The sequence below is a fragment of the Larus michahellis genome, chromosome 7 (assembly GCF_964199755.1).
Source record: "Larus michahellis chromosome 7, bLarMic1.1, whole genome shotgun sequence".
NCBI lineage: Eukaryota > Metazoa > Chordata > Aves > Charadriiformes > Laridae > Larus > Larus michahellis.
The window spans coordinates 56,529,009-56,542,277 of NC_133902.1; the positions used below are offsets into that span (position 1 = coordinate 56,529,009).

At 42.2% G+C, this 13,269-nt stretch overlaps 1 long non-coding RNA gene across 1 annotated transcript; it reads left to right on the plus strand.

Moving 5' to 3' along the window:
• Positions 1–8,535: 8,535 nt before the first annotated feature.
• LOC141746798 (uncharacterized) lies at positions 8,536–11,890 on the plus strand. Its single transcript, XR_012588489.1, has 3 exons — positions 8,536–8,887; positions 9,631–9,774; positions 10,060–11,890. It is a non-coding gene; the product is annotated as an uncharacterized LOC141746798 (long non-coding RNA).
• Positions 11,891–13,269: the final 1,379 nt, after the last annotated feature.

Below are 13,269 nucleotides of genomic sequence, written 5' to 3' on the forward strand. Positions count from 1 at the left end.
TCTCCTCTGCAGCTCCTGCTGCTTGGCACGGCTTTGCCGCTTCGTATCCAATCTCGGCTCAAAACATATCTGTTCTGCTTTCTGCTTCCTCCCTCCCTCCCTCTTTGCTCGCTGTAAAGCATTTTATTATCCAGACTTTATGGAAGGCTCTGTACAAAATGAAGTTGTGAGGTTATTTGTTTTGGTGCAGCCAATCCAATAGTGTAAGCTACTTCCCTCCTTTAATCTTCTCCTCTTTAGATAATACATAGGCTTTTATGTCCATTAATTGTCAGAAATAAATGCTTCTTTAGCTATTACTTCCTGAAACAGAGCAGCGATCTCCCTTACATACAGCTGTTTATATTATGCATAGCACAGCCCTGTCACAAGAATACGCTATATGTTTTCGTAAGACCTTGCACTCGCATTTAGCGTAATTTCCAGTTAAACTTTCCTTTTTCCAAAAAGGAGAGAAAGTATCCAGCGGGCTACCGAACAGCAGTGCCTGCTTCCCCTCGGTCGACGCGGCTCGGGAATAATCTCTGCAGGCATTAAAAGAAATAGAAGAGTGATAGGAGCAGTGGGTAAGGTTAGTGGAGTTTCACGTTGCTGCTTTAGGACCTAACCATTATTAATTATTCGCTTAATAGTAGAGACTTCATGTCCCAGCTGAGATTAAGACCGAATGGTGCCAGATGTAGTGCAAACACCTATTAAGTCATGGTCCCTTTATCAAACAATTTACGGTCTAAATAGACAAGACAGAGAAAAGATGGGAGATGAACAAAGAGGTGTCAGCACCGGAGACAGGAAATTGGAGGAACAGGGGCATTAGGGATAGCGAGAGAAATGAAGGCCACAGTGTAATTTCTGGAGATAATCAGGGGAAGACCCACAACTGGGGTAAAAGCTCCTTTGGAAACCTACTGCGCCAGCTGAAAATGGTCCTGCCTGTCACCCGCGGGGCTCTGGAGGGGAAGAGGTGGTGTAGATGTTCGTTCCACACTTCCACCAAAGCAACCTGAGCTCCGTTACCCTGCTGACGGAGAGTGTTTGAACTAACCCGACCGGGTATTTCTGAGCTGGGCTAGGGGATGTTCACGTACACCTTCTTCCTCTGGCCTTGCAGGATGACCAAGGGTTGCGGAGGATGGGTGCTACCACTGCAGTTAGAGCAGCTACATCTGGAAGAAGACATGACCGTAGCCCAGCCTGGTTGGTACCTCTCCCAGGCCCCTTGGCACGTAAGCGCCACCAGCCCAGGCTCTCGCACTCACTCACATCTACTTACACCTACTGACACAATTTAATTTGCACCACCTTACAAATCACCTCCGGATTTGGCCCCCGGTTCAGTTCCCCACTGGAATAAACAGATCTACGTGATGGGCTACAAATGGTCCGACCGCTTCGGTTTGTGATGAGGAATAGGCTGCTTTGATTCGTGTCCAGTTTTAAGTTTAAGCTCTGCGCAGCAGAAAAGAGCTGACAACTTTCTAAAGTTCCTTAAATTCTCTAAATGTTCCTTAAATTCTCTATACAAATGTTAGCTATCTGGCAACAAAGTATTTAAGACGCTTTGCTTCATGAACAACTTTCTGAAAGGGTTGTGACATACTTGTACCATTATTTTGTATGGCAATTGAAGAAAAAAATAATCTTGGAATGATGTTTGTTTTTATTTTTCTTCTTCTGACCACTCTGTTTGGAAAAACTGCCAAGTTTGACTCTAAACTTGCAAGTACAGTAACTTTTTCTTCCTTTGAAACTTCGGGTCTATAATGTCTGGAGCTGCTTTTGCTTGAAAGCAATTGTTACGTCCCTGACTCTTGTGATCAATCGAAATCAATTTCATACAGAAGGTTAACAGAGAAGGTCCAAACAAATGAATCCATGTGCATTTATCTGACAGCATTTCATATACAAATAACGAAAGCAGTACATTATCAATTCTCCGTAGTAAGAAGTATTCTTCATGTTTTTATAAAAAGTACTTAAGAGCTGACTTTGAAGAAAGACTTTGAAAACTTGCCAAACCTTCTTTGTATTTTGAAAGTCCACATCAAGAAAGTAGTAAATAGTCATTGAGCGTAGGAAAAAGGAAACTATTAGCATTGTTTTCTTTGAAAGATAAAAAGAAAAATGCGGTGCAAAACTTCATAATCTCTGAAATGTGTATTTGTTATTTGAATCAATTTAAAACAATTGTCACTATTAAGTTCATGTTAGCCTGCCTACTGAACTGTATAAAATGGCTCTGTATCTGCTCGTTTCATATATATGGGTTCCCCCCTTTCCTCGTCTCCTTCTAGTTTTACAGGCTTAAGCATTTCCATTTAACTGCAGAATTAGAATGTATATGAAGGCTCTGCTTAAAAAGAACCCACCCTCCTCCAGCTCCCCAGCCCTTCTCAGGAATTTTTAACCAATATTCATTCCTCTAATGTAAGGATATCTGTCCTTGACTTCTATAAAGCAATAGTTCCTCAGATTTCCCTTTCTGGGGCCCCATTGCCATCGTGCAGCAGTTCTCTGTAATGTGTTCAGATAAGATATCCTCTTATTTATTTATTTATTTATTTTAAATTTTTGATTTTCGTTGTTTTTATTTTCAGATAGCTCCTGGGCCAGGCTTTCGGTTGTTGTTAGTGTGATTTAGTGCAGCATCATTTCAAAATCCGCTGCTCGTCACCAGGAGAGATGAGACCAGGTGCTTTCTGTAGGTTGGAAAAAAAAAAAAAGAGAATCATGTCAGAGCATGCGTTTGGATGCAACTATATAAAGGCTCATACCATACACCACCTCTGAACAGGTATATCACATGCTTGCACCAAAGACAAGAACCTTGGCATTGTTTAATTATGTGTAATCAAGTAGCCAACTTGCCTTTTACCACCACTAATGCAGGTTGTACTTATGCATATATTAATTGCAAAGCCATTAAGCTGTCCCGTGTGTGAGGTAGAACTATGAGGAAATGCCTGTTCACTTCATCTTTAATAAGTTCAGTAGACGTTCAGCTAAAAGGGGATCTAAGCTGTGTGTAACCTGTGAGAAACAGAAGTGGAAGTTGGTACGTGAAGAAACACGTGTCTGCCGTGTAGAAATGGCATATTTTCCCCTGTTTGCCACAGAAGTGTCTGTAGGTTATAAAACAGATAACGGCAGAGGGCTTGAATGGTCGGGTAGGCAAATTGGTGTGTTTGGTAGCCAACTATAAATGCTGACCTTTTAAGACGGATCGTGTCTTTATATAGAAAATGTATATTTGTGGACGAGATAAAGGTAGGATTACAGTAAGGATTTTTTTGGCAGGAGTTTCCGTGATTGTATTTCTTAAGAAGATAGTTGATGGATTAAACGATCATCTGAGATTTTCAGAGTTTGTAAAGACTTTCAGATTTACCAATTCATCATCTCTTGTCTCCGTCTAATTATTACAAATCTGTTGCCTCTAAATATTCGTTGCTGCTGGATATTGACTCATCTCCTGCCCTAGCTTTGTTCAAAGCATCTATCCCATTTTATGATAAACAATCAAGAAAACATAAAATAGATTAAATTGTGATAAATGCCAAACGCATGAAAATATCCTGCTGAAAAGTATGACCATTTTTCATGCTTCTCTGCCTCCGTTTTTTTTCATTGATAAAACGGATCTAATCCCATTCGCATCTCCTAGGGCTTTTTTTGTAACGAACAGGCCAAGCCTGGACCTGCCTGTTCATGACCTTTCTCCTTGTAGGGCGACGATGAATGAAATTTGGTGGGACAAGGGTTTTTTTGTTCAACCAGCTCTTGAATGAGGAGGGTTTGTTCCCTGTGGATGGGACAGCGCTAAGGGTTTGGCCCCATAGCTCATTGCCCATTGACCCTGGCAAAATACTTTTGGGCAGGGCAGAAGTGATGTGGCGGATATGGGAGGGTGCAGAAGGAGTTACTTCAGGCTTCCAGTGGAAGATGTACTTTTCTCATCACCACCCTTGCTAAGTTCCTTCTCCACATCCTCTAACGTAGCTCCTTGTCGTTCTCTGAGGTACAGCTTTCAGGGCAGCTGAGGGATTCAAACTGATGGCACTCTCCATATATTAAGACCCCCAAAATATAAACTCAATAGCATCTTCTTTGTCATCCAGGTCATGTTTATTTACCCTCTGTGAAATGGCACAGTGTCCTCCCATGCAAACTGGTGACATTCCAGCTTGACTACTCTCCTAAAGAAGACATCCTGTTAATATTAATCTTGTAGTGAAAGCGCACTTTTCCCCCCCAGAATTCTCTTCTCAATTTGTTAACAAATCTTCCTTGAAGGTAGGAGTGAGATTTTTAGGAGGGCTTTTTTCTAATAACCAGCATCGAACAGGCACCCCCACAGCAGATGAAGAGGAATGTCACATTTGTCCTCGTGTCTAAGACAGTAATGCAAATGACTATTCAGCATTTCAATTATCATTTTTCTCCTTGTGTAAGGATGCTCAAAGGGTCTGTTTCAAGAGCTTTTTGCATACTGTCATTTCGACGGTGACGTTAAGATCTATCTGATAGCTGAGTAAATGGTTTATTTTACCATTGGTGTGGGCTCTGTGATGTTGAGCAAGCAGAACTTTGCTTGAAAGACACAAATTTTGAATTTGCTGAGAATTTGACTGATTTCAAGGAGTCCAGGTCTTCATCACAAGTCTGTTGGCATTGCCACAGCTTCATGGAGCTGGATAGGAACAGTTTGGATATTCGTTCAAAACAACAAAGAAATTTATTTTTTTTTAGCGATGGCACTTGTCTGTTTCTGCATTCCTGGTAAAAATCATCTGCATGTAGTTCTTTTAAGGCTGACTTTTGATCTAGTTGCCTTATTAGTGATAACGTCAAATGCTCTTTGCTCTTCTAAAATGCAAAATTAATATTGCATTATTCTAACCAGTATTATTCCTGCGATGGAGCAGAATTTCATCAAGTTAAACTTTTCTGCTGGAAAGATTAAAGGAGAAGGCAGAGGGCCAAATTCTCCTCTGCTGTGTGAGTGTTGAGCTAGACGATCCATTGACATAAAAGAAATTGGGATTTACGCTAGTGTAATCAAACCCAGAATTTCTCACACGGATTTTCTATACATTTTTGTTAACTCTCAAAATATAGGACCATAATAATGCTCCTGTTCCTAATGACGCACAAACGACAATCCCAGTGGCAGTCATATTACAGGGGACTGCGGAGGTGCAGTTTGGATTGCCGACGTCAAAGTCCTAAGATAACCGCAGTCAGAATGACTTACAGACGAGCTCATTAATACATAAACTACTGCAACTACAGTTGTGCTTCCTCGAAGCTTGCTGCCCACATTTTTAAGGAGAAACTCAAGTTATTCAGCAAAGATATACTCGTCGGTGCTTTGCTTTGGTTTGCCATTGCAAAAATGTGCTTTTTCAAAATTCAGTATATAAGTGCGGAAGAAACATGTTGGGGCTCCGTGTCTTTGGGAAAGACGGTTGTATCTAAGCTGTTGGTGGGGTGTCACGGCCACCGTCCTGGGCATCCTCCGAGTGAGATGGGGTGAGAACATCTCACTGCCGGCCCCCACCCCACCCCGCAGCCTCTGGGACATTCCTACAGCCGCTTTCCAGCGAAATCCCACGCCGGCAGGGTGACTCACATCAGAAGACATTCCAGAAAGAAGAATAATTATGCCGTTGCTGGAATTGATGTAATGGTGTTTTTCAGGATGCTTTAATAGACATGAGTGATGTTTTGGCAGGCAACCGAAATAACCCTAGATATCTGATTGCATTACTTACTGCTACCAAGGGCATCTCTGGGGAAAGGGACATTACCTAAGGTACTTTCTCCATATTTTTGACTTCCTGGAGCTAACTTTTAGCTCAGCATAGGGTTCTTTTTCAGAAGACAGACATATTGGAGAGCTTAACCAAGACATATAACAAACCGAACTCTAAACATATACAGATTCCAAGAGACAGGCCTGTGTAAACAACATCATAATTCCCTGGGTTATGTGCTGTTTAAAATAACATTCAGCTATGCATTCACCTCAAAAGATTGCCACTTAACAGCGTTGTTTCTTTTTGTAATCTTTATTGTTTAGGTTTATTATGGCTCTCATTTTTTTCCCCCCTTAGAAAACATAAACAATTCCCTTCTTCGCCCGGCGAGCGGGACGCCCATGTCCTGGCGGAGCTTCCTCCGAGCCGTGGCCAGCCGAAAAGATAATGAATGAGGGCTATGTGGAGCCTTCTCCTCCCAGAAAGACGGGATTCTTATTCTCCCTGTCCGTATGTGTTTTAATGCTGTGCTCCTTAAGATGGTGTTCCTTGTTATTAATGATTACTACCGGCGTTTAAACACATCGGTTGGAATTGCGCTCTTGTTTAACACCCACGCAGTCCCGCCGAGGGCCCGTTGCCTTCATTTAGGCTATATATTAAAAAAAAAATAAAATCATAATAAAAAAAGCCCTGCACACTGATGTCCCTGGGTTATTTTGCCGAGCCCCGTCGTTTAGCTGCTCTCCGCAGGTAAATAGGTCTTTTTCTTGGTCTGGCACGTTGATAAGCCTTCACACTTGGCTGGGCTCGAGGTGCGTTTGTGCAAAGGCAGATTGTTTTAGTTAACATAATCAGTGAACTCACTGTTCTACCTGGATGTCTGGGAGAATTGCCAAGAGATTTCCCAACATTTCAATCAGAGGCAGGGGCTATAAAGCTGTCAGTTTTCTTGTAGGCCAATTTGCCTTTGCCACGGCTCTAACGTTGTGCTCATTTATAAAGAAATCAGCCCAGGTCTTTTGGGGTAATATTTTATGCTGGTTTCAATTTGAAGAAGAATGATTTCTTTTTCTTTCTTTCTCCTTTTTTATTTTAGAGATGCATTTTTAAAAAGCATTTCCTGACACAGAAAAATGCCCCACTTTAGGATTCTGATACAATAGTATTTTTTTTTTTTTTTAAGTTAATTAATATTCCATTTTTGTTCCCAACAGTGGAGCCGAGCTCCTTTCACATATTGCACCAGCCTCAAGTAAATCTGTTCTTAAACAAAGAAATGGAGTTACTCAGGTCAAACGTTCAGGGTGATCTTGGTCTGCATAGTAATTACAATCAGAGATATGTTAAACTACCTGAAAATAATTCACTTCCCCAGGAAAAAAGTATACCTACAAGTTTATGGTTTGCAGGTCACTGTCATCTACCCTACTTCCACCTGCCGTAATAAATTCTGGTGAAATATCTACTACTGAGTACTGAACTTAAAGATTTTTTTTTCCCAAGCCTTCAATATTTACCACCTTGTGCCAGATTACATCACGTAACCTTCAACAATGTTGTGACATTTTTTAAGTTGATGGGATGCAGAGGAGCAGGGGACCACATCCGCTTGAAATTTCTTTGATGTTCCCCACAGGAAGTTTTTCAATATCTGGCCACTTGGATGTTTTTCAAGTATTTCATTGTGGTCAGGACCTAGGACAACCGTCTGCTATTTTTGCAAGTTGGCGATGCGAAAGGTGGACCTGTTCATTCTGCTCTGCAAAGCTTCCAGCTGCAGGGACGACGCTGAGGGCATGGTCCTGCGTGAGCCTGTGCTGAGGTACGCAGTGTCATCCAACACACGTTGCAAGAGCGCTCTAAGTTGGTTCATGGTCTTGAAGTTTTGGGTTCCTGAGGGTCAGCATGCCAAGAGCATGTTGGTGCAATGAAGGATATAAAGAAGCATGGCTAGAAGGTCAAGGGAAGTGATTCTCCCCATCTAGTCCAATCTCATGAGACTCCACCTGCAGTACTGTGTACAGCTTTGGAATCCTCAACACGAGAAGGACATGGCTTTGTTGGAGCAGGTGCAGAGGAGGGCCACGAAGATGATCAGAGGGCTGGAACACCTCTGCTATGAGGACAGGCTGAGACAGTTGGGGGTGTTCAGCCTGGAGAAGAAAAGGTTCTGGGGAGACCTTATAGCGGCCTTCCAGTATCTGAAGGGGGCCTACAAGAAAGCTGGAGAGAGACTTTTTAAATGGGCATGTAGTGATAAAATGAGGGATAATTTGGAATTCAAATTGGAAGAGGGTAGATTTAGATTAGATTTGATTTCAGGAAGAAATTTTTCACTCTGAGGGTGGTGAGGCACTGGCCCAGGTTGCCCAGAGAAGCTGGGGCTGCCCCATGCCTGGAGGTGGTCAAGGCCAGGCTGGATGAAGCTTTGAGCAACCTGGGCTGGTGGGAGGTGTCCCTGCCCAGGGCAGGGGGTTGGAACTAGATGATCCTTAAGGTCCCTTCCAACCCGAACCATTCTGTGATTCTGTGATTCTATGATGGTGACCCTGGGAGATGTAGGAGAGACAGGCTGGGAAAGCTCGTAGTAAAACCACGTTGAGCATCACCTGTCACAGGAGGATTTCACTCCTATCAGGAGTATATCAAGGCTTGACAAATTCACCTGTCAGAAGTTTCACACAGCTGATTTATTTGCCAGGACAGGTGGAGAGCTGCCTAGGCTCGTGCCTCAGCAAAGTGGCATGAGAAGAGGCACATTAAAGAAGTTCTGCCTCTGATTGCAACAGCGAGAGCTCGACTGTTACAGCGCCGCAAATTAGCAGGCAGTTTTAAACCAGCTCCCAAGCACTGAAATTAAAAGCACTTAATACAGGAATCATATTCTCTAGCTAAGGCACAACGGGACTCTGGTGAATTTAGTTTATAATGTTTCCTTGTTGTAACAGAAATTTGTCTTTTTGAGGCAATCAGGGGAGCCGCATTACAGCAGGACTTGCAAAGATTCGTGTTGGTGTCTAGTGGCTGCAAGTGCATTAACTCTTTCATGTGAACTTCTCTGCCGGTGCCATGGTTTCTTCTACACTGAATTCCGCGGATCTCCAGAAATTAACGTTCAATTCAAGGTGAGTAGGACATAGGTAACAAAATCTGCCTCGTACTCATTTCTTGAAGAGGAAAAAGGTTCCCATCACGGAACTGTATGAGTAGAGATATATTCGACCATCTCCTCTTGGGGTAATTTGTTGCGACTTTAACAATTAAGCAACAGTCAACATCTGGTGACGTGGCTCAGATAACAACCAGATCTGCGAACGTTTAAATCAAGAATGCAATTTTGGAAAGTTTATTATTCTCAAGAAGAAATAAAATAGTCTTACGTTAATTATTGTTTTTTCGATATTGGGTAGACACTTTTCTCCCTTTCTCTCAAACGTTGGCAAACACGCCACAATACCACGTATTGTAATGAGATAGCAGAGAAGACGACTGCCACGCTCATTACTGTTTCATTACTTGGTGATCGTGAGAGCTTTTTTCCATCAGTGCCTGATTTCTATATTATCAGGAAAAGGGCAAGGTCTTTGATGTTTTGTAACATTCTTCAGTGCTACTAGAAAACTACTTGTTTTCGTCCTCTTCAAGGATACCTCAGTGGCTTATAATTGATCCATAGCAGATCTTTCAGATTTAACCTTAGGTCATATATAAAATATTAAATATGGCCATTATAGGGACTATGCCTTTTTAGAAAACTGTATGGGTGTTAGCCTTTATGTCCTAGACAAATTCCAATTTGGGTAATTAAATTTTGCCTGCATTCATTTTCCATGCAATTTTAATTGGATACAATATTTTTCACTTCCAGTGCAAAGTAATAGTGCGTGATCCTGTGCTGTGAAAGAGTTAATACATGCTGAGCTAGAGGTTGCTGCACGTCGGTACTAAGTGAATCTGCTACGTATGTTTGAAGAAACCAGCACAGAAAAATGCCAAATCCTCTTGAACTAAGGTACAAAATTTGTCAGATGTTTTGGCACGCCAGGTAGCAGATGCTGTAAAAGTTTAAAAATCACATTAGTGGCATCCAAGTTATCACATACGTATCCTAAAAAGCAGACTTTCCTAGTGTTCCAATATTCGGTATGCGGCTCATCAGATCGCATTAGCCACCGCTACAAAAGGGAAAGGAATCAATACGTATGTAAATGTGACTTTGGTTTAAAAAACTATTCTTGGTTTTACTGTTACCGTGCTAAAAAGACATTGCAAACTGCAGCAGACTCACTTCCTACAGGTTGGCTTCCCTCTGCCATCGGAGCAAGCGGAGCACGCGGCTCGCAGGAAGATGAGCGCGATGAAGCGAGGGCTGGTGATGACCACTTACAGGAGGTCTTGTTCCATCTTGAGGAGGTGCCTAGAGATGAAACTCGTCTGAGAGGTTTTCCCGGACGTTGGAAATCGCATAGATTGTTTAAACATTTATTAGGAATTACATATCATGGGCGAAATGTACTTTGGGGTTTGGATTAGGCAATAAGTATTGTCATTAACAATAGGCTTTGTCAAATTTAAGAAATCTGAGTCAGTTATCTGAGGCTGTGAGGTTCATTAGCACATTTTTCTCCATCTATGGAAAATATTACAGGTCACCTAGCATTACACTTTTTAGTTTTCTACTCTTGAAGGTAAAAACAGATTTGAAGAGTTCACAAAATCTGAAATGATAAGTATAAAAAAGACCAGATAAATAACATTTTCACTAAGCAGAGGTCCTTGAAGTTGTTTACATTCATATATATCAATAAAATCAAAAGCCGGGTGTTTTTCTTCATTCTCTCCTTTGAACAATGTATTTGTTTCCTTTGAAAAGAGTTGGCACTGGAGAGAATAATGATCGAAATCCAAAAGCTGATGGAATTTGACCCTGACAAGGGTTGAGAAGTTTGGCTGAACGCAGCAAAGGAGCGAGACCCGCAAAGTGCTTAGGGGACAACCGTCACCCCGAGGGTGAAGTGCAGAAGGGTGTTGCAAGGATGGGGGGCTGCTCTTGGGCAACCCCAAGAGATGTCAATTGCTCTGAGATGGCAGCGTCTCCTCCGTTAAAATTTGCTCGCCCTGATGTAGGGTATGGAAACCTGGCAAAAGGCGAAGAACGCGAGGGGAATTTTGGATTGCTTTGCTAACAGATGCCCGGGGGGGATCAGGAAGGCCATGTGGACAGACGTAAGGATTTAAACCGTTTAGGAGATAAACAGGCGGTAAGAGAAGGCAGAGGTGAGAGAGAATAGAGACCTGCTTGGCCATCGATGTGGAGAACAAGGGCTGCCCGCGTTCGGTAGAGAGAAATAGTCCTAAATCATGAAGGAGCCTCAGCGTCTGGTGGAGAGATTCACTCCCAGTCCTCCAACTTGCTGTTTGAAACACGAATTCACACTAAAATGCAAAGTATTTCGTAGAATCAAAATCTCAGTGAAGAAATTCTTGTGCCTGAAACACAGAGAGGTGATCGATAGGGAGACTTATTCATGAGAATATGATCAGAGAGTATTCTGCCTTTTAAATGCGTTATTGAACAGCCACGGTGGACTTTCGGTTTGTTTATGCTGAGAATCCCAAGAGAGATCCTCCAGAATATTTGAGGATAATCTGTGGGGATTTTTGCTCCCATCTGTGGCTTTCCTCTTGGAATTTAGTTTTCATGCTGTAATCTGAGCATCACTTTAGGTCATTGAAAAACATTTATTATCTTATTAAACGGAACTACCTTCACTGCTCCTGCATCAGGTTTTATGGGAATAAGCCCAGAAAGCATCACGAGCAATACTGTGCTCTCTAGGTTAAGGAAATGCAAATGCAACATTTAACCTTGGGTTTAAGAGTGTAACAAGCATCCTATTTTTACTTTTTTTTTTTTTTGTGTGTGTGTTCTTGTGCTCAGTGCTGTTTTATGGCACATGCCACCACACCAGTGAAACACTACTATGTGGCACACGCTGCCCAGCTCCCCGAGAGCATTCATGGGATGGCTTGGCGTGGAGAGCAGCCGTACAAAGTTGGCCCTTCACTATCAATCTTCCCGTTTACCACCATATTGAAATAAATAAGGAGATTTGCAGTCCTCTTCACAGTGCCATTTCAGCCAGTTGACTCTGGAAAGCCAGCAACAAATTGGTCTGCGTTGTCTCCAGGTTAACGTCGGTATGGAAAAGGATTAGGATCAGGGACGCTCAGTATACAGTAAAGAGAAAGGGAAGCTCTGTGGTCTTAGGATACATCCATCTTGAGCGTGTTTAGATTTTGGTTGGGATTTTGCTAGCGAGCCTGTGCTGCACATAGTCACTGTAAGCATCTCTCCCATCACAGAGGACCCATCTTCAAGCTGTTTCTGGCACCATTAACTCACTGGATGGCTGAGGTATCTGCTGTCGGTAAAGGAAGAGCGCTCTGAACAGTGGTTTCTCGCTACCTCATTCTTGGCTCCCCAAATTCAGAGATCTTTAATAAAATACTTTCAGAGGAACTGGAGGGAAAGAAAAATTATGCTGTGGACCCCCTAGTCCTATGCAATCACTGCTTGGTCACTTGGATACGTAACAGTGATTTACAAGTATTAATGAATTGGAGCCTCAATTACATTCTCAAGGGTAAGGAAACGTTATCGGTCTATCTCCCTTCCCTCCCCGCACAATTTGCAGATGGGGTAAAGGGAGCGCAGCAAGGAGGGGGCTGATGATTTCTCGTCTGATGCTTTTACCACTGGGATATATTTCCTCTTCTCTCTCTTTCCCCTTCTCCTATCCCAAATGCCTGAAAATGACAGTTCTTTTCTTTGTATCTTTTGATACACTGGTGTAGAGTGTCTGGAAAAACAAAGTTTTTGATTTGAAGTAATATCTGCTGAGAATTCATTGAATGTAACACTCATTTTTCTTTTCAACCCTCTTTTTCTGCATCAGATCTCCAAATTTGTAATCTTTCAGCTATTATATGACTCCACTATGACTCTCCCCAATGATTAACGTGGGGTTAATAACTTTGTCTGGTGAACGTTGGTGTAAAGGAGTGACTGCTGCTGACTGCCCCCCTATTAATGCTGCGTTTCCATTGGTTTGGAGAGCAAATCATTGTTTGCTTCACCTACTCAGAAACAGCTTTTCCATGAAAAGACAGAGTAAGACTGTATTTTTAGGAACAATCTGTTTTCTGTCTGTAATTAATATGTTCCGGATTGTTTGGCCACTTTGGTCGGTGTATCACAAACTAGACTATTATGCTCGAAGCTACTTTTGGGACATCCAGTAATAGCTCCTTTTGAAAGCATTGAGCGCAACCCCTGTAAATCACTGCGGGTTTGAGTAACTCTCTAGCTTTGCCTAAACCATGCCAGGTTTCTGTAACAAGCCGATGAGCTATCACTGGGTAAAAAAAAAAAAATAGTATCCTTGATTCACACCTCTCTGGTGTAAATCCTGTTCCAATTTTAAAAGCACCTTGTTATAACAGT